Genomic DNA, 13,917 nt, shown 5'->3' with positions numbered 1-13,917 from the left:
ACTTCTGGGTCTACCAGTTGATTTTCTTTTTAAAGCTGAACCTGTAGCTCTAAAATTTGAAACCCACAACAGTATTGTTTTGCGATCTGGAACTGGAGCATGTCTACCAAGCGCGAAGTGAGTACGAAAAGTTCTTTGCGTCGTAATCACAGATTCGTTACTTTTCATAAATGTTTCGATAACGAAGGCACGATGCTCGCCCGTCCAATTCATGACGACAACTGAAATGGCAAGGCGCGAGCTACCAACCGACTACGCTAAGCTCCCCCTCTCTTCAGTGGTTCGGGGACAGTGGCAGTGCAAAATGTGGGAGATTATTTTGCCGGACCCTGTATGTTCGTAATATAAACTAGTTTAAATTTCGAAGCATTATCTTTTACTAACAAAAATCATCTCATTTGCGGAAAACAATTTCTATACCGTACATGTTCTTTTTGCTGTAAAATCAATAAGCAGAATTTCATGAAACTTTCTGTGAAATATCATGCACTGTCCTACAAAATGTATTCCATGCAAACGATTTTCGTACTCCATTTCTTATGCGCGAAAACCCAAAGTGACCATTAACTTATAATTATTAGATGTACATAGATGGGTGTATTGGTCCGAATATAAGTCCCACATTGAGAAGAAATCATATCCTTACATCAATAGTTCATATGATTTATACCGCCTATTTTTACCATTATTTTCCACAAATGAGGGTGGAGCAATAAAATCGATCAATATATATTTTGCGAGCAATAAAATCAGTAAAGGGATTACAATGGAAAAAATTCCAAATTTGTTGTTATTTTTAGTATTTCTCTTTTGTATGACGCATGCTTTAGGGTGATTTTCGCGCATAAGGAATGGAGTTCATAGAGAATTTATTTTAAAGGAGACATACAGGATTAGAAAAATGAATATCTGAAGAATTCTTGAAGAATTAACTATAATTAGTTTATCTTGAAATATTCCTCAGAAATTCATTACAAATACTTGAATACTTCGCGACTTAGTATTTTGAATACTCTAAGAATTCATGAGGAATTGCAAGTACACGCATGTGCAATCAAGAGATAAAACGTACCCAGCAAACGAGAATGGATTAAAATGGATTAAAATTTTGTTAATGCGTACTTTAAATTCATGAAAATGGATTGAATGAATTGAAATGGATTGGATCCGAGCTGACACTAGTTTAATATTCAAAAAAAAAAGAACATTCATATTTAAGAGTTACAAATTTTATTCCTAAGACATTTATAATAATTATACCTGAAATTAAATATCTACTTTAAATTTATTAGGTGTTGGAATTAATTCGTAGCGTTTTTTAATGAAAGAATGTTATTTATTTCACATGAGCATTAAAAAATACATTAATGAAAGTACTTCCCATCACTTGTAAAACGCTACGAATTAATTCCAACACCTAATACTATATAACTATTGGTATTAAAAAACGCACTTTAGTGGGATTCGAACCTGGGACCTCTGGATTATATTATAAATCTTCTACATTATCCGCTACACTACTTCTTCAATTGCTAAAGGTGTTATTCATTCTCTATTTCAATTACAATTAGCTAAACTAGTAACGAAATTATATAGATATAATAAAAATATCATTTAACAGATATAATAAAGTATAAACAATTTACATTATTATGAAACAACATTGGGTAAGTGTCGGATAATCTAATCTCGCTTGGTCGATGTCGCGCGCCGTGATTAGCTTAATATTGGGGCTGTGTTCGACTTGATTTGTTCACATCGATCGTTCATTTTATTTCTAATCAAAGAAAAACAAAAGAATGTAGCTCAATTATTTTTACGTTACAACTTTTTTGAACTTAGTTGGATTAAAACGAAAAATTTCCTACTTATAATTTTAAATAATTTAAGTAACATTTATGGTCCATTTTTAAATAAAAACTTTTTTTATTTATATGAATACTATATGAATGCTTTAAGAAGTTTTCAGAAATTCGAAATTTGAAGAAATGAAATTTCTCGAAGTATTTTTATTGTGTTCTTGTATGAATTCCTAAGGAATTATAATTCAGCAAAGAAGAAAATTTGAAGAATACTTTGCGAATTCACAATCGATTGCATGCAGTTTGTAGGATGATGCCCGATATTTCACGGGAAATTTCTGATGAAATTCTATTGATTGGTTTACAGCAAAAGGGACATTATGTTGTAGGGATTGTTTTCCGCAAATGAGATGATTTGGTGATTATGCATTTTAAGGGACACCGTGTCAATGACCTTGACCTTGACGTTGTTATCAAGCTGATAACCTTAAGTGACCTCTAACAGGTTTTAGGTGGCGATTGCTGTTCGTTAAAAAGTTATTAACAAAAAACTCGATAATCTAAAAGTGTAGGACGCTTGTACGGAATTCAAGAGATTCGGGTACGACTCCCGGCCGAGGTAATATTTTTCGCAATAAATTTATTTTTCAGTTTTTCAATACATTAATATCTTTCTAATAAGACGCCAGACTGAGCATCAAATTATTCAAGTGCTTATCAATTTAATTTGTGATATTATTATAATAATTTGATTGCGTTTATAAGTTCGAAAAATCATTTCGGCGCGTAGTTCAAATAACTACATACTTAGTATATAATTTTACATATAAATTATTTTAAAAAAAGCATTAAAGATGTAGTTCCGATTATAGGTATAGACTTAGTCTTAGTAAAGTTTATCAATTGCGTTAACAAAAAAAGTTTGAAAAATAGTGTCTCTTTTCTACTATATGAAACAGAAATTTTCTTCTTTAAAATATATTTTATGTCTTTCCGCACGAAGCAACTTTTACTCTGCTTCCCCTAATGCTTCAAGAGCAACGACTTCCACGCGAAATGACTTTCACCCAGTGTTGCCAACCTTCGCATTCTTACAAATTGTACGAACGCGAAGTTATCGTATTTCAGCCAACATAGTCGTACAGATAATTTTTTTTTTCTTTTACATGCGAAACCAGAAATGCCTTAATATTCATCTTTTCGTGCCTCATTTCTTCTCATCTTTTTTCCTGATATCCTTTCTTATGCCTTCTTTGATTCCGCTTATATGTTCCTTCAATTATAAATTACAATATTCTATATTTAATATTAAATATTTATTTTTCAAATATCCGTATTATAAATTTTGAAAATATTGCGTCCATATTGCTATAAGCATAATTTTTTTCTCTATAGACTCTTTTGTTCAAACAAAAACTAATACATAAAACATTTTTTTTCTTATTTTCCTTTGCGGTTAGGCATATTTGCCGAGCGAATGAACATGATGAACATTGGTTCTTATCTGCCGAGCAATCCAAGCAATCATATTTAATTGCTTGGCAAGCAGATCTCGATTGCGAGTCTCGATGCGAGTGTGCGCTATTGTCACATTTTCATGTTTTGTGACCACATGTGTGTTTTTGGTATTTCTCATTACAATAAAATGCATTTTAACTCAATCATCTGAAATAAGTAAAGCGGAATTATTGTATTTTTATGCACGATTCCACCCTTTGAATTGTATAAAGATTTAAATTATCGTATTTGTCGATTGGCAACACTGCTTTCACCTTACCTCCCTTCCCCTCCTACTTCAGGAGCGCACGACTTTTCACGCTCTCTTGGCAAGGGGGAAGTGGAATGGGAATCGTTTCGCGTGGAAAGTTATGCATCTCTGAAGCGGAGGAGAAGGTGGGGTGAAGTTATTTTGCGTGAAAAGTCGCAAAATATATTTTAAAGTAGGAAATTTCTGTTTTATATAGTAAAAAAGAGACACCATTTTTCAAACTTTTTTTTGTTAATAATTTTTTAACAAACAGCGATTGCCATCTAAAACTGCTGAAGGTCTCTCAATTATGATCTTGACAACGTATGTCAAGATTAAGGTCATCAGCACGGTGTCTCTTAAAGTACATAATTATCAATTTTTTTTACGTAAAGAGTAGCGCTCCGAAATTTAAATTAGTTTATGTACGAGCATTAAATAATTAGCATTAAGTTATAGTCGGGGCCACTAAACTGCCATGATTTTTCCATTTACCAGCATTTGTGGCGCCCTTATGGCACAGAAAATGAGGAACTAATATTCAATATGGCTGTCATCGGTTCCGGCACATTCCGATTGGCATTTTTATTGCCATTTGCTATGTGTTGCTTGGTGTTGCTACGTTTCTCGCATAAAAGTATACTATCAGTGTTATTGTTAGTGTAGTAGTGTTACTATTGAAATACAGTAGTGTCACTGCTGGTATGAGTATTGATACTACTCGTGACTAGTAGTGTAGAAGTGTAATTATAAATTCGCGTTAGAGAATGTTACTAGTAGTATCATTACTGGGATAAGTTGTGACACTACTAGTGCAGTAATGTACAAGTGCTACTGGTGGAACGAGCAGTGTCACTATTAATGCAATAATGTCATTGCTGAAACGAGTAGTGGCATTGTCTAGTGCACTATTGTAATACATATAAAAATGATTTGAATACAAATGCAACGAACAGTATAATGACGCGAATTTATTCCTGTACTAGTAGTAGCACTAGTAGTAGCACTAGTAGTAACACTAATAGTATATTTTATGCGGGTTCTTTTTCAAGCTAAAAGCGCTTGATAAAAATAGAAAGGTAATTACAAGCGCTTAAAGCTTGAGAACGTCCATAATTGTTCGAGATCGGTAATTCGAAAGAAAAGCAAGAATTCTTTCAGTCGATCGACATTAATTGTCATTGAACGCATGCACAAATTGAGCTCGTGATTTCATCTCAAACATGATTTTAATCTTCGTTAAAATCATCAAATTCGTCGTTCTTTGTTCCTTTTAAAAACAATTCGTTACACGCAAACAAGTTGTCGTTACCGGCAACGGACAATCGAAGGTTCTAGAACGATTCAATTCGCGCACGCGAGCGCCGCGCTCCGACGAATACGTCACGCGCTGTCACCAATCCCACGCACGGATTTTCTGTCGCGCATGACTGTTACGTTGAACGTCGCTAGAAAAGAATCCAAAGCGCCAATCAATTTTGTACACCTAATGCCACGTAATAATTACGATTGTGGCAAATTTTTATTGGATTTTTCCCAAAAGGGAAAGCTCAGGCCGAAAGCAATAAATGCTTCGATCTCGCCGTCCTCCTACTACTTCCAAAAAGTTCTTAGAGTTCTTAGAGTCATAGTCGCGCTTCGTAAAATCGCCGTGCTAACCGTTTAGTGAAATCGCTATAACCGAATCTTTCGAGAAGCTTCGAGGAAAATCGCCGAGATTTTCCATCACCGCGATTCCAAGCTCAATTTGGAAAAGGTGACCGCATTTAATATTCTGTTAATCTGATCTTTAATTAATTATATCTTTTGACTTTGTAACTGAATACATTAAAGAAATTCTTTTGTTAAATTAAATGAAACGGAGTTCTCTTCACTGTCGTACATCATATCAACCTTGTGCCGTTTTCTCACTCGAATCTGTCCGCGCGGTGCGCTCTCGCACATTTTCTGGTCCTTCGAGCCGGATTTAAACTAGCGAGAAAGACAGTAAGACAAACGCCGCATCACTTTAAAAATTTCACGATCAGCGCTCTCGCTCTGGTTCGCTCTCGCACATTTTTTGGTCCTTCGAGCCGGATTTAAACTAGCGAGAAAGACAGTAAGACAAACGCCGCATCACTTTAAAAATTTCACGATCAGCGCTCTCGCTCTGGTTCGCTCTCGCACATTTTTTGGTCCTTCGAGCCGGATTTTCGCCGGCATCCGCAGTGTCGAGTGCATCGCGTCCAGTGCGCGCATCATCAAGAAAATCAGAGAGAGAAGAATTCGCGAGTGAAATCATGAGTGACGAAATAAACGTCTTGCTGAGCTCCCAGCGCCGCATCCATGATCGCATGGCCAGGTCAATAACCAATTTGAAGAAATTGGGGACGGCCAACATCACCCACCACACGGTCGAATCCCGCGTGGCGCTTTTCGACCAGATTTGGGCGAAATTTAAGAAGCAACACAATCTTCTTTAAGTTCATTACAAGAACGCCTTCGATGAGAGTGAGTACAACACGTCTCAATTCGTCGATTCCGCCGAAAACACGTACGTGCAGCAGCGCGGCCTGCTGAGCGAGTACCTGGCAAAACTCAAAGCGGAAAATTCTAGTACGGCTCCTCCAAGTGAATCGGGAACCGATTGTTCTACCAAGTCGGCGCTGCCGCGCTTAAAAATCCGATCGCTTGTGAGCAATTCCACGGACTTGCCAAACCATGACACGTTGCTGGACTTTGTCACAAGGAGAACGCCAACTCTCAAAGACGCCAAAGCAAAATCGCTCAAGGTCTCCGACAACCCGTCGCGATCTGCCAAGTCGCATCGCGCCAAGAAATACACCGAGTCTTTCCAATGCGTCCTATGCAAGGGTAAGCACCACGTGATGGTGTGTGAAGAATTCAAGAAAAAATCCGCGGCCGACCGCAAGGCCGTCGCCGAAACTCACAAGCTGTGCTTCAACTGTCTCGGCTCTCATACATTCGCGAAGTGCCAGTCGACGAGGACGTGTGCTACGTGCCAGTCTCGTCACCACACAATGTTACACGACGCGTACGTTTCATCGAAACCTCACGAGGTCAGCTCACTGTCGGCGGTGCGCCGCGACACCGACCACAAGGCTACCTTGCTCGCAACTGCGCGAGTTTCCGTCGCTGATCGTCACGGCAATCAGCATACCACACGCGGGCTCATCGACCAAGGTTCGGAAACTTCTCTGATCTCCGAGGCTCTGGTCCAGCGCCTACGCTTGCCACGCTCTCGATCCGCAATCGAAGTCATCGGCATCAACGGCAAAAGCTCCGGGCCCAGCAGGGGAAAGATGACTCTCAAGGTGACCTCGTTAACAACAAGGACCGACTTCACCGTCGGAGCCTTTGTTCCGCCACGTCTTTCGCTTTACCAAGGCTCTCACGCCAGGATCAGAATGGAGAGGCCACATCTAAAGGGGCTCCAATTGGCTGATCCGGACTACGCAGCGAACGACTCGATTGAGCTACCTTTTGGAGCGGAGGTATGCGCAATCATTCTCCAGGGTGGTCTCCGCAAGGGAGGCCCCCAAGCGCCTATCGCTCAAAAGACACAGCTCGGCTGGATCTTATCGGGAGGTTGCGACCAAGTAACCAACTCAGCACAGCGCCACTCGCCTCAGTGCACCTCAGATCATGAGTCAGCCAACCTTGTGCACCGCTCAACCGCCGATCACGCCGATGGTCAACTCGCCGATGACGATGGACCACGTTTCCCTCGAGGCGCAAATCCGTTACGACCCGACTGCTGCGTCAACGATGTCGCAACCGGAGCGCCTGAAAAGGACGACGCTATCGCTCTCCAAGAAGAGCTCCGCAACCTCTGCACGGCGGGCGGGTTCTCTCTCCGAAAGTGGGCCGCCAACTGCCAGGAGCTTCTTCGCGACATTCCGTCTGAGTACAGTCTCACCAGAGACTCGAGGTCGTGGGAACTAGAGAACCACTCAACGCTGGGATTGCGCTGGTATCCAACCAGGGACGAACTCGCCTTCTCTGTTCCTCCTCGCACCGTCGTCGCGTTCACCAGAAGAAGTCTGCTGTCGGAGACCGCTCGATTCTTCGACCCGCTTGGATGGCTGGCTCCAGTGACCATTCAAGCAAAAATTCTCATGCAGTCGGCCTGGCTGCAGCAGCTAGAGTGGGACACACCATTACCGTCAACCATCGCTGGAAAGTGGAAGCGGCTCTGGGAAGAACTTCCATTGCTTGAGAAGCTCAGAGTCGGCCGCTGGCTCGGCACCTGCGACACGAGCTCTCAACTCGAATTGCACGACTTCGCAGACGCATCCGAAAGAGGTTACGCCGCTGTGAAGTATCTCCGCATCACCGCAAACCACCAAACGAAGACTCTATTGTTGACAGCCAAAAGCAAGGTCGCACCGATCAAACCTGTTTCTCTCCCGCGACTTGAACTCTGCGCCGCCACCGTACTGTCAAGTGTACTCGTGCACACGCGCTCTGTGCTAAAACTAGTTGCAACGCCAGTGATCTTGTGGTCCGATTCCAAGATCACGCTCCACTGGATTCGAGGTCACGTCTCCCGCTGGATTCCACAAGTCCAAGCAGTGGTCAAGCGATGGCTGCATCAGTGCGTGACATGCACACGGTGGAGGGCTGCCACTCCGCAACCAAAGATGGGAAACCTTCCTCCAGGAAGAGTGACTCCCGCACGACCATTTCCTCACGTGGGCAGCGACTACGTCGAGCCTATCTTCATCAGGACGAGCAAAGGGCGTGGGCACAGCGCTCACAGGGCGTTCATCGCTGTCTTTATCTGTTTTAGCTCCAAGGCCGTTCCTCTCGAGGCTGTTTCAGCTGACACCACCAACGCCTTTCAGACTGCTCTCCGTCGATTTACATCTCGCCGAGGACTGTGCACGGACATCTACTCCGATTGCGGCACCAATTTTTCGGGCGCCGACCGGCAACTTCGTGAGATGCTCCGAGCCTCCTCGTCACGCGAGTACTTAAATACTCTGGCTACCAGACCGAAATGGACCAAGGATGCTTTGCCACCACGCCTTGGATCGCTATGCATCATTCGCTCCGAGCTCTCGCCGCCAAATAAGTGGCCACTGGCACGGATCACGCAACTACATCCTGGGGACGACAGCGTAGTGCGAGTGGTCACAGTCAAAACCGTCTCATCCGAATTAATTCGTCCTTTGGTCAAATTAGTTTTATTGCCAGACGAGGCTAACGCGTTTATCTCGCACGCAAATGCATCAAATGTAAAGAAGAGCTTGAATTGATCGCGTGTATTTTCGTGAATCATTTTTTGTCAATGTTATCTGTCATACAACTCTCGTTTACGGTTCAAGTTCTTCCACGAATTCATTGTATTGTATCGCTTGTTATGTTTTCGCGTTTACAGTTTTTGTAATCTCTATACGTAACCTTATACACATATCGTCACGGAGATGACGAGGCGGGCGGGATGTTCGAGATCGGTAATTCGAAAGAAAAGCAAGAATTCTTTCAGTCGATCGACATTAATTGTCATTGAACGCATGCACAAATTGAGCTCGTGATTTCATCTCAAACATGATTTTAATCTTCGTTAAAATCATCAAATTCGTCGTTCTTTGTTCCTTTTAAAAACAATTCGTTACACGCAAACAAGTTGTCGTTACCGGCAACGGACAATCGAAGGTTCTAGAACGATTCAATTCGCGCACGCGAGCGCCGCGCTCCGACGAATACGTCACGCGCTGTCACCAATCCCACGCACGGATTTTCTGTCGCGCATGACTGTTACGTTGAACGTCGCTAGAAAAGAATCCAAAGCGCCAATCAATTTTGTACACCTAATGCCACGTAATAATTACGATTGTGGCAAATTTTTATTGGATTTTTCCCAAAAGGGAAAGCTCAGGCCGAAAGCAATAAATGCTTCGATCTCGCCGTCCTCCTACTACTTCCAAAAAGTTCTTAGAGTTCTTAGAGTCATAGTCGCGCTTCGTAAAATCGCCGTGCTAACCGTTTAGTGAAATCGCTATAACCGAATCTTTCGAGAAGCTTCGAGGAAAATCGCCGAGATTTTCCATCACCGCGATTCCAAGCTCAATTTGGAAAAGGTGACCGCATTTAATATTCTGTTAATCTGATCTTTAATTAATTATATCTTTTGACTTTGTAACTGAATACATTAAAGAAATTCTTTTGTTAAATTAAATGAAACGGAGTTCTCTTCACTGTCGTGCATCATATCAACCTTGTGCCGTTTTCTCACTCGAATCTGTCCGCGCGGTGCGCTCTCGCACATTTTCTGGTCCTTCGAGCCGGATTTAAACTAGCGAGAAAGACAGTAAGACAAACGCCGCATCACTTTAAAAATTTCACGATCAGCGCTCTCGCTCTGGTTCGCTCTCGCACAATAATAAACTCAGCCATATGCTTATATAGCGATAGAGATGTCGGCCGGAAACGATGATTTCCATATGATATCCTCCTAATTTATCAGTACAATTCAAAATTTGCATTTTATTCTTAATTTTATCTAAAAACATGTTGAATGCTATTATAACGTGAAGTAAGGATATATAGCTATCACTATCAAGAACAGCAAATATATTTTTGAAATTTTTTTAGAAATTTCTGAACTTCTGAGCACAAATACCATTCCTCTTCAGAGAGTAGATACATGTGAAATGCAATATTACTTTGACACAAACTAATCAGCGCAGGCTTCAATAATAATGCAGCTTTGCTTTTTCTAGTAAGAGACATAAGCGGTTTCTCTTCGTGATTGGTGTTGCCATGTTTCAGTTTGTTAATGTATTAGTGAATGTAAGTGAATAAGTGATAGCAAGTTTTATAGGTAGGAAGTTTTTTCGCTTCAGTTTGAGTTAATTATCTTAAAATAAACATCGCCAGTCTAATTTTGGCCGTTGATTCCCTTCTTATATTTAGGACAGATGTCATTTATTAAAGAAAAATAAGAATTATTAGCCATTTACGATAAGACAGAAACATGATATTCTTCCGGTTTTGTCTCGACTTTTACTAGAGAGACTCTACTATAATGCACGTAACCACCGACAGGCGACGAAATATTGGGTATATTCAAAAATTGACCTGTACTGAAAATCTGTAGTGCACATAATGTAAATTGTAGCAATTTCAGCGCTGGTGAATTTTGAACACAGTCATTATTAAAGACCAACACTGGGGTCCTTGGGCAAATTTTTGGCGGTATAAAAAAGACCTCAAAGGCCCGAAGGTAATTGAAGAAACGCTAATATTATCGACAATTAATAAACACGTCTACAACTATTATTTTCAGATTTCTTGATGAAATAATAAAATATTTTGTCGAAATCTCGACAAGATCTTTAAACGACGAGAATTTTAAATAATCTCGATCTCATTATGTTAGATCTCGGTATTTTGAATATTACAAGTGATCTCGATTTCGAATCTCATTTCAATTTCGAGATGAGATCGAGACGAGATCGAGATTTTTCTCGTCTCGTACGCATCTCTAATGTTAGTATTTTTATTTTTATTATTTTTTTTAATATGCACTCTAATTTTATCATAAATCAGCAAAAAATTATTTCTTGCTAAATGGCTATAGTAATAAAATCGAGATTAGAACAACAAATTAGCACAGAAAGAGCACTAAATCCTTCATATGTCTTATGTGATTATGCTAATTGGAATTTAAATCTTTGGTGACAGTTTTAAATTTCTCAGAAATGCTATCAATATATGAGATGGTAAACCATGATGCATTTTCATTATCTCTTGTTTCTGTCGTGATTGTGTGATTTTTTTTTATTGTTAATCAGATATTTGATTCTATTGTAAATTATATTAAAGACAAACTTCAAATGGATAATCATTGACGAGAACAATAAGTTCTAAATTTTTTAAATAAAACATAGAATAAGAAATGAAAAAGGCCCTATCTATCAGACTAATTATGCATCTCTTTTGTGTAAGGGTGTTGGGACAAAAAAATTAAGATATCTTTCTGAAAAGATAAGTTTTTGATATCAATCGAAAATTATATTGTTTGATATAATGATAGTACTAAAAAGCTAATTGTGTTTTTACCTATTTCTAAAGTAAATTATAGTGAATTGTAAGAATTAAATTCAAGAACAGTTTGCGTCATTTTTGATGGTATAACCATGACTATGTTGTCAACAAATCTGTAATAAAAAGGTATCTCGTAGTCAATGTCTCCAACACTGCTCTTTTTAAATCCTGCATTACTAAATCGGCAATCACCGGGGGAGAGTCCATCGGTGTGTATTTAAAGTAGGTTGAGTCTAATACAAGACGAACTGCCCCAAGGAATTCATTTTTTGGTATATTACAAATTTGAAATAAAATTCTATTTTTTGGAAATGCTCTCTACAACTAAATCTGTGAATACGTTAGTAAAAAGTGATATTACAGATATCACATCTAAAGATCAAACAGTATCATTATCAAGATAATGTATATTAAATCTCTATCGTCATGTTGTACAGTATTATTATCAAGATAATGTATATTAAATCTCTATCGTCATATTGTACATATATGAAATCATATTCAGAAAAATGATAGAGATTTAGTATACAGTGTAATTTTTTTAATTAATGGTATGATTGTGAATCGTTATTTCCGAGCTTAATTTTTTCGTTTTCCATTGAGTGAGTCATTTGATTTTATTATTTGATATTTTTCTTTGCCTCATAATATTAAATTGTAAATTTGATACAGTGTAATGAATGCTGCATTTCTGCCAATCTGTAAGTGATTTGCTCAATGGATGAATTTTTGATTTTATGATCACTGATGAAGATTTCAAAGTGAGTCAAAACGTTCGAAATAACATGAAGATAACCATGAATATCTAAGGATTATCTACTTCTCCTATCTTTTCGCATCTACAATAGCGTATGACTCTCATTAGGCTCATCTGAACTTTTATTACTTTTTATTTTTATTGTTTAATATTGAGAGTCCTTATTTATATTTATATTTGTTTATTTAATTAATTTGTTTATTAATTTTTTTTACTTTTCTCTCCGAAGTAAAAAATACCGTTTTTTTACATCTTTAATTTCGACCTTTAATGTGATCATTTTTAATGATACATATGAACAAAGAAATTGAACCATAGACTGATTAAATTAAATGTTACATTAAAAATAGCTGAGTGCACAGTAATTTTTCTTTGTATGTAAACATAATTCAAAATAAAATGCATGAGAGACTCCATCCAATCAGAAAAATTATGATTACGTAACACTTTGCGCATCTGTTATACTATAGGGTACCTTAATTTAGTCTCTAGTACGAACTGAGACTAAATTAAGGTGCTTTTTCATACTCACGCTTGACACTCATTTTGGCCTCAAAATAAGTCACGTGATAGAAATTGATGAATATTAAGCATCAATTTTGATGCTGGAAATGAATGTTGAACGTCAGCATGAAAAGGCACCTTTACAGACGACATAAAAATGAATAAATGATGAAAAATGAATGATCAGTATTATTAATAACGTCAACAAAACGTTCCTAACAAGAAACGCATTATGAAGAAGAAATTAATATCACACATAATTGAAATTAGTACAAATTATTGAGGAATGTATGAATGATGTAGGAATTTCTGATCGGACTGAAGATTTAACCAATTTTTCTGTAACTGAATGTGTAACATTTCAGAAATGCATCATTTATAAAGAAATTATTTAATATCAAGAATTTCCGAATCTTACTAAAATCATAGTTATGATCCAATCTATGTTCCATTATGACAGAAATTTTAAATCAGAAACACATAATAGAAAATGTTAAGTTTTTTGTCTTAGGTTCTTTAATATGATTAATCCGCTTACTGCTTACGTTTTATTGTCTTATTTTTTTATGTATTTCTGGCTTTATTCTCATAAAATTTATAATGTATGATTATATCCAAGCAGCAATCAAAAAAAGAAAAAAAATACGCAAAGAATAGAAATAACTCGTTACTTGTAACGAAATTGTAGTTACAAATTACTTTTTTGGTAATTTTACTGGTAACGTGAGTTACTTTTTTTTGGTAACTTTAACGATAACGAATTTTACAGTTATTTATAGAGTCGGTTTCACCAATCAAGCCTAATCGTGATTAACTGTCAACCGTAATTGATCGATTTTACTAAACAGCAAACGCGATTGGTCAGTCAACGGCCGATTAAGCTGTTCACGTTGGTGAAACTGATCCTTATTGTTTTAACTTTGCACATGATTGGACACGGCTCGACACAAGCTACTCATAGCGCTTGAGATTAGAAAGTTCCTAGACACTCATTCGCTGTGATTAGTAGTCGTCGATTTTAAAAACGGGAAAGTAATGAAAAATTATTTTTT

General features: G+C 38.2%; 1 protein-coding gene and 1 long non-coding RNA gene across 7 annotated transcripts in view; one reads left to right on the top strand and one right to left on the bottom strand.

The window, feature by feature from the left end:
• The window catches only part of BORCS6 (BLOC-1 related complex subunit 6), a 142,217-nt gene that overhangs the window by 40,122 nt on the left and 88,178 nt on the right, over positions 1 to 13,917 (top strand). The gene's annotated exons all lie outside the window — the stretch shown is intronic.
• Positions 1 to 13,917, bottom strand: part of LOC147907857 (uncharacterized) — a 60,766-nt gene that overhangs the window by 39,276 nt on the left and 7,573 nt on the right. The gene's annotated exons all lie outside the window — the stretch shown is intronic.

This window comes from Acromyrmex echinatior, chromosome 12, assembly GCF_024713525.1.
Source record: "Acromyrmex echinatior isolate Ae372 chromosome 12, ASM2471352v2, whole genome shotgun sequence".
NCBI lineage: Eukaryota > Metazoa > Arthropoda > Insecta > Hymenoptera > Formicidae > Acromyrmex > Acromyrmex echinatior.
The sequence above is the reverse complement of the archived record's forward strand: the minus strand, read 5'-3'. Positions and strand labels throughout refer to the sequence as shown.